Below are 8,200 nucleotides of genomic sequence, written 5' to 3'. Positions count from 1 at the left end.
ACACTTTCCTTGAAGTATTTCAAGCACTCTCGAATACCCAGGAATACCCAGGATAATTCAGCCTTATCGAGTTTGCGCAAGACCGACGAAAACTTGAATGCAGCGAAGAGTGCTCTGGAATTATTTTAGAGGATTTTCGGTTTTTTGTGGTGTGAAACAATTTCTTTTCCAAGAGTTATGACTTTTGGTGAAACAATTTCTTTTTCAAGAGTTATGACTTTTGGCCCACAACATGGTTCACCAATAGTTGCATGGTTTTATTCTGCAGCATTTCATGAAGAGTTGTCACTCTCCAAATTCAAAAATCAAATCATAGCATATTTTCCTTGTCATTTTTGAACACACTCATATTATTAATTATTATTAATAATTTGCAACAATCTCCCACTTGTTCTAATAATGACAAGTCTAATTCTAGAATATAGAAAGCAAAAGAGTGTTAATACAATTAGGTATCTTTCGATTTGAACTTAACCTTAGTAAAGACAACGCAAAGCCTAATCGGAACATTAGGTAGCTATGCTTTGAACCGTTATCACATGTGATCAGACCGGCATTACTATACACACACTCTTTAAAGGTTCTTCACCTACATATCTCGCCTAGCACTATTTATGGCCATGTGCTTTTCCTATTTTCATGAATTTTTCATGAGAGAAACTCCAACTCTCACTTTAAGACGGCACCATCTTGAAATTCAAATAGGTGAAGTTCAGTTTGTATCTATTTCTTGAGATACATATCCTCCTCGATATAGAACTTCATTAAGAGTTTTAAAAAAAACTCAACCCTTAATTATGTAATAGTCAACATTGTCACAAAATTTTGCACCAACTTCCAAATCAACGACTTGTTGTTACCCATTGAATCTTAGGTTAAGATGTATTAACTTAAAATTGGGTTACTATCATTGTCGAAACACTTATTCAAGGAGTTTCAACCTCACACATCTTGAGGTTGCCTTTACTAAATCCCTGACCAGTAGTTTAGTAAATGAATCATTCAAATTATAAATCGATCGTATATATGTGAATGAAATGATTACATCTTTAATCAATTTTCTCATAAAAGAATGTCTAAGGCCTCAGTGCCCAGACTTTTTATTTTATACTTACCTGAATTTTCTTGCTTAATTGGCCTGACTATCACATTGTGTTAACATCTTTGAAACATTGTCTTTAGCCAATGGAACTTCCAACAGAAGGTCCTTCAACCATTCAACTTCTTTACTAGTGGAAGCGAGATCCACACACTATGGCTCCATAGTCAAAAGAGCGATGCATCTTTGTTTCTTGCTCTTCCAAGAAATCTCACCGCTAACTAGTGTAAATATCCACTTAGTTGTAAATATATGATCTCCAACACTCGATATCCAACTCATATTGGTATATCCTTCTAATATGGCAGGAAACCTACCATAATGGAGGTCAAGATTTTGGTTTTTAAAAGATAATCAAAATCCTTGTGATGGCCTTCCAATAATCACTGTTTGGATTTCTAGTAAATCTACTCATTTACTAATTGGAACTGCTATATTGCATATATACATTGCATTAGAAAACCAATTTCACTTGTGTATTCTAATATAGCCATAACTCTTCCATCATCATTTTAACACTAAGATCAAATTGAATATTCACTTTTTGAAACGTGACCATTTGAACTTATCAAGAACTTTCTCTACAAAGTGTATTTGACTAAGTTCGTAACCCCCACTATTTTTGCATTACTTTGATCCCCAAAAAAGTGTCAACTAGTCCAAGATCTTTCATATTGAATGTGGAAGTTTTCTCAATAAAGTGTGTTTGACTATGTTTTAAACCCCCACTCTTTTGCTTTACTTTGATCCAAAAGAGTGTCCACTATTTCAAGATCTTTCATCTTGAATATGAAAGCTAGAAACTTCTTTGTTTCTAAGATTCCATTCATCTCGTTGCTAATGATCAACATATAATTAACATAGAGACAAAGGAATATCACAATATTCTCACACAATTTTGTGTACAAACGCTTAGTTCAACCTTCTTGATCAACTTCATCTTTGATGTGTATGACACTTTTGATCCTTTTCTTCTTTGATAGTCTTTGTCTTTATCAAAACTATATATAAACTATATTCTTCACAATCTCCCCCTTTTTGACGATGACAAACTCTTTGAATCCCTGTTTTGATAAGATTGAAAATTCTCCCTAAGTTGCGTGTCTCCTCTTTTATTTTTTGAATCTTATGTTCATTACCAGGAAGCATATAACCTTCTGATTTCTCCATGTAAATCTCCTTATTGATTTTTCTAACACCAAAGTCTTAGACCTCATAGTAAGGTTGCATCAACTAGTGTATTAATGACATGTATACACTACAACATTTGTCATCTTAAGCAACAAGTGAAAATTGTTGCCAGAACTGTGAAAAATGTTGCCTAAAACAATAGGGGACGTTTCACATGCGTCCTCTGTGCGAGCGTTGCCTATTGTTTATGGCAACGCTTTTTATCACTCTTTGGCCACACTTTTATAAAACGTCCCCTAAACTATAGAAAAAGGGGACGCTTTTCTGTGACATCTTAGGCAACGCTTTAAAAATGTTGCTATAACTTGCAACGACGATAAATCGTTCCCTAAAAGTGGTAGAATGAGAGCACTATGTGGCAACAGTTTTGAAATGTTGCCATATCTACAATTGTTCCCTAAAAGTGAAATAGTGAATACACTAGACACATGTATTTATAAGTTACATGGAATATTTTTTACCATATTTCCCATAAAATAAACAATTCAAACAAGAAATTCACCAAAATAAATTGTATTCACCAAACAAGAGATATTCAAACATTAGCTTAAATACACACAAGAGACACAAAATATCTAACATTACTTAATACTACTATAAGTTTAATACTTAGAAGTATAAGTCTAACAAAATGGAAAAATACATAGTTTCTTTAAATTTAATGCTTAACTACAAGCCTAACACAACATCATCCAACTCATTTAAGTTTTTTGAACTCATTTTCATCTCCATCATCACCTATGTCGTCCTCTTGAAATTCATCACGTACATCATCCTCATAACTTGCGTCGCCCTCTTGAAAGTTGGCACTTACGTCGTCGTCCTCTTCATTATCTTCATTGATACCTTGATGCATAAGAAAATGGAAACAAAATCAGCCCAGACAATTCTTATAAAAGACGAAGACAAACAAAATCAATCACAACCTTTTTTAACTGCAAATATATTATCAACATTTTATCAACAAGATTGCGTACAAAAGATTACTTCAAATTGATACAAGGAGGAGGAAGCACTAAACAAACAAAAGAGCAAAATAAAAACCCAACAACTAATGAGAAGTATTAAGAAAACCAAATAACATTTCTTTAGTTTTTACTATTTTAGAATTTGATAGATCTTTGGTATTTAAAAGACTACTGAATAAAATGATAAAATAAATATTATTGATAGAACAATTATATAGTAGGAACAATAAACATCTAATAAAAAATAATCCCCTCAAATAATTAGAGTGGCTAGTGAAAACCACGAAATACATAAATTCCCTACCCATGTCCTATTAAAAACACATTAAATCAAACTTGGCCTTGAGCATTCACCTAACATTATATTAATTAACTTTCACTATATAGAGGATCTCTTACCAATAAATAACTTCCAGACCCACAAACTTGGTGCAATCATGGCTCAATATTTTCCATTTACCAAGGCTCCTTAGTTGAGAATTCCATTGTGATAACTTTAACTCCTAACCTGTCGCAGAAACTAATCCTTAGTTAAGACTTGATTTTGCATTAATAAATAGTTCCTTTAGACCAAGAAATTAAGGCAAAAAAATAAAAACCTATATTGTAGTAATCTGAACATGCATTATAATCCATGGTTAATAGGAAAAAAAATTGTCCAGCTTGAATATCTAAGCTTGTGTTACTCAGTAGCACTGACCACTTGTCATAGATGTACACATTTTTATTGTAAGCATTACGATTAACTTGTAATTTCTCTAATTCTTTTAAAGAAGCTTACTATTAAAATACTTGTAAAAATACTATTAACTGTTGAAAGTTGAAAATCGTTTTGAACAAGCATATACTCAAATCCATTAATTATTCTAAATACTAACAAGCATATAAAATAATCACTAAATCACTTAAAATGTAGATATGGCAGCAGCAGTAACATCATAGGAACGTGAAAACAATAATATGGTTCCGAAATAATTTAATTACTCAATGAATAATAGATATAAAACTCTTAATTTTTCGAAATAGACAACCTACAAATAAAAATTATGTTTGAGATTGAAGCATGAGTAACATCGTAAAAGAAACAGAGAGAGGGAGAGATAAGAAAATCACAGAAGCCACTCACTTTTACTTGTCGAGGATCTTTTACAAACTCAGGAGATGAATCCATATGCTTCTCTATATCTAAGTCCAAATACTCAAAATCTAGATACAATCGCTTCTCACTGTGCACTATATCCTGCAACATGCCATCCACACAAACAACCACCATAGTACAGTAATTATAGGAATTTAGTAAGTCCAAAAGTAAGACTCAATGATGAAATTGTTTACACAATTGATAATGCATCCAACAATAAAGAGCATAAAGCTAACAATTGATAATGCATCCAACAATAAACTACATGAACTATAAAGAGCATAAAGCTATCCAACAAGTACTTACGAACGCTTTACAAATTCTTCAACCAGTTTTTCAAACATAACATTCATTAAATGGAATCGAACTATCAAAAATAGGTTGTTAGTTGATCCACATATCCAACCCCACCAAGCCGGATAAATATTGGTTGCCGATATCAAACATCAAAAAAGACACTCGAAATATAAATACATAACAACAAAGAAACACCAATTAACAAAAAATACATCTTTAACCTTCCGATTCACTACGTAAACACAAGAACTCTATCTTCTACATCATAAAATTAAGTTAACATATAAATGAATAGAAAGAGAGTTATACCTAACAATGTTCCTATGCTGCAGTTCTTTAAGAGAAATCTCACCAATAGAACTACTAAGAACTTCTTCATCCTCCTATTTGAGTCATATTTTCTTCACAACTATAGTCTAATTGGTGACGCGATCACGAGCCTTGTAAACCACACCTTAAGTTCCTTCACCAATCTTCTCAACCTTTTCATACTACAAAATCAAGATTCACAAAAATCATAATTAAAGAGAAGCAAAACAAACTAAAAATTGAAACCTAAATCAGATGCGTTGAACTTACTTGGTCCATGACAAACAAAAAGGACTCAATCAAAATCTATGAGATTATGTTCAAGCTTAAAAATTGAGCGAAGAAATCAAAGATCCGAGAAGAAAGGTTAGCAATGTGGTTGAAGGGAAACTCTCACTCTTGTTCAGTCTTCTCAGTTTCATATTAAAACATAAGGTTTTGATGAAAAAATCCCAAATGCAAGAGTTCCATATGGAAGCCCAATTTCCTTTTCGTGCTTGAACTTACGTAGCCGAATACATAAAGAGAGTGGCGGCGAGATACCTAGAGTTTGGGGGAGGAAGAAGAAATGCTTCGTCTGTATTAGGTTTCAAATTTCTTTCCCTTCTTTCACTGTTTCTGTGTGGAGGTGGTATCGGTATTGTGATTGTGGGTCTTAGATTCAAGATGGCCCAATTAAAAAAAATTTACTGAATGTTTTTTTTAATAATTTAATTATTAAATAAATTTTATAATATTTAAAATAAATGTTAAATAAAATGTTAGGGTGTTTGCAACAAAAGTAGTCACTAATTTTTTTTGAAATATATGTAAGAATTGACAAACGTAACCTTTTCTTAGAAATAATACAACAATATAAAATTGTAACCTTAAGTATCTAAGGGGACATTTATCCATTATTACTAAAAATAAATTATATGAACGCTTGAAAATTGTTCCCAGAAGTATTTTAGGGAACATTTCTGTGGTGTTGCAAGAATTATCTTGGCAACAGACAAAAATTGTTGCCTGATCTTCTTTTAGGCAACAATTTTCACATGTTGCATAAAAAAGTGTTGCCAGAAGCAATAAATGTTGTAGTGATAGTTATCTTGTCATTGAATTATTTAGGTGCATTTTGAGGTGCATGCCACAAATTCCACGCATTATTTCACCTTTTGGAATTTTTTGGGTTAAAATATCACGTCATATCTTGCTACATAATATATCATTGTCAAAAATGGTTTGTTTGCGTGTGTGTGTGCGCGCGCGCGTGAGAGAGAGAGAGAGAGAGAGAGAGAGAGAGAGAGAGAGAGAGAGAGAGAGAGAGAGAGAGAGAGAGAGAGAGAGAGAGAGAGAGAGAGAGAGAGAGAGAGAGAGAGAGAGAGAGAGGGAGGGAGCTTTGACACTTCCTCTCTTTCATAACATTGGAGCTTCGAGTCCCTTTCTATATTCATCAATTACTTAGCATTTCAACTTGAATTTGACTTTTCTAACTGATGAGACTTGATATAACTTCTTGATCATATGTCATCATTAGAGATTGTTGGACACTTTTCACCAAATCCTTTTGATATAAGGTGTTGTCATCATCAAAACCAATAAGATCATCTAATAATTGCAGACAGTTATACCTACAAGCACATAGATCCTCATAGGATACAATCATTGAATCTCGAGTGAAGAAAACATTTTCTTTGACTTGCTGTGATGTGCCATGGCTTGTCCCATGAAACCTATTGGATTATGCTGAGGTGAATGTCGGCTAACTTCAATCCACATTAGACAACCATTCTGTTATTGAATCACCTCTAATTTCTTAGGAGGTTGTAGGCTTCTAGATTGTTGGGTGAAACCACAAGGATATCCACAACCTATAGAGGAACTCCTATTCGTCGTGGCAGGGTGGGAACTTAATAATAGAATGACGAAGTTTTGAGAATGTCTTGTTTTCTAGGGTTTTCCTTATGAATTCTTTTGGCTAGGTGTATCATGGTCGAATGTTTTTAGGTGTATCACCAACAAATTAAAGATAAAGGGGAAATATTGAACACAATTCTTACAGACAAGGCCAAATGATGTAGGAGAATCTAAAACTTCAAGTGGTTAAGATGCTAGTGAGGATAATGATGAGCACCTCGACAATAATTGTTGTGTTTGCTCCCAACGGTGAAGGATGTACTTGTAAACACTCAAACGGTTAAGTTAGTATACATTGTATAATGATGCTTAAGATTTAGAAGAATATGAGTTTTAGTATGAATCAATAGCGTTATGCTAGAGGTCTTATAAACTTCTTATGGTAATCTTTTTTATAAGACAAATGCTAGTGAATCTTTTGAGCCCCCGTTTGACGATCACGAGGGTCTGCCCGACCCTAATCGAGAGCGCCTCTAGGTATTGTCCCCTCCTTAGTCCACTTTACCCAATGTGACTTAGATGACTTGATTTCATGCATAATGGACTTTGGCCCAATCCAACAAAATTTACAAAAATAGTGTAGTACTGCAACCAATTTAGCTAACCATGTTATGAAGGGTATGAATCATCTCCTTCATTTTTCTCTTCTTCCTTCTCCTAACTTTTTATCTCTTTTTTCTTTTTTACTACCGCTTTATTAAAAAATAAAAATATATTCAAGAGAGAAATATTTACTGAGATAGGAAGAGGGAACGAGAGAAGAAAAAAATGAAGAAATGATCCTCCAATATATCATGAATTTTGTTGTTTATCTATTATCTATTATAATATATTAAAACAGAAGCGCGCACTATAATTCTAACACTTCTACTCCATTTGTGTTACATCATTCCATAGTAATATACGGCACCTCCCAAACAATAGCAACGACCGAAAAAAAATCTCATTTTAAATAAAATGGTCCAACAAATCAACCATTACTCTAACTATGTATGTTCCCCTAATAGTTATTCAACCAAAAATATTATTTGAAAATTTAAAAATAAAAGAGATGTGAGAATCCAAATACAGTAAAATATTTTATTTTCCTAAAATTCTAACAATAAAAATAACACTATTGAAATGTTTTTAATATTAAAGTAGTTCTTACACATTTTTAAGAGATAAGTCTCTATAAGTTAATCTTAAAATATAATAGAATTTGCAACAATTTTTTACCGTGCCTATATATTTTACTACTATACTTTTTATACAATACAAAATAATAAACTAAAGACAAACAACAAAAAATTTGAT

The sequence above is a fragment of the Vicia villosa genome, unplaced genomic scaffold (assembly GCF_029867415.1).
Source record: "Vicia villosa cultivar HV-30 ecotype Madison, WI unplaced genomic scaffold, Vvil1.0 ctg.000058F_1_1, whole genome shotgun sequence".
NCBI lineage: Eukaryota > Viridiplantae > Streptophyta > Magnoliopsida > Fabales > Fabaceae > Vicia > Vicia villosa.
Note: the sequence above shows the minus strand (reverse complement) of the source record.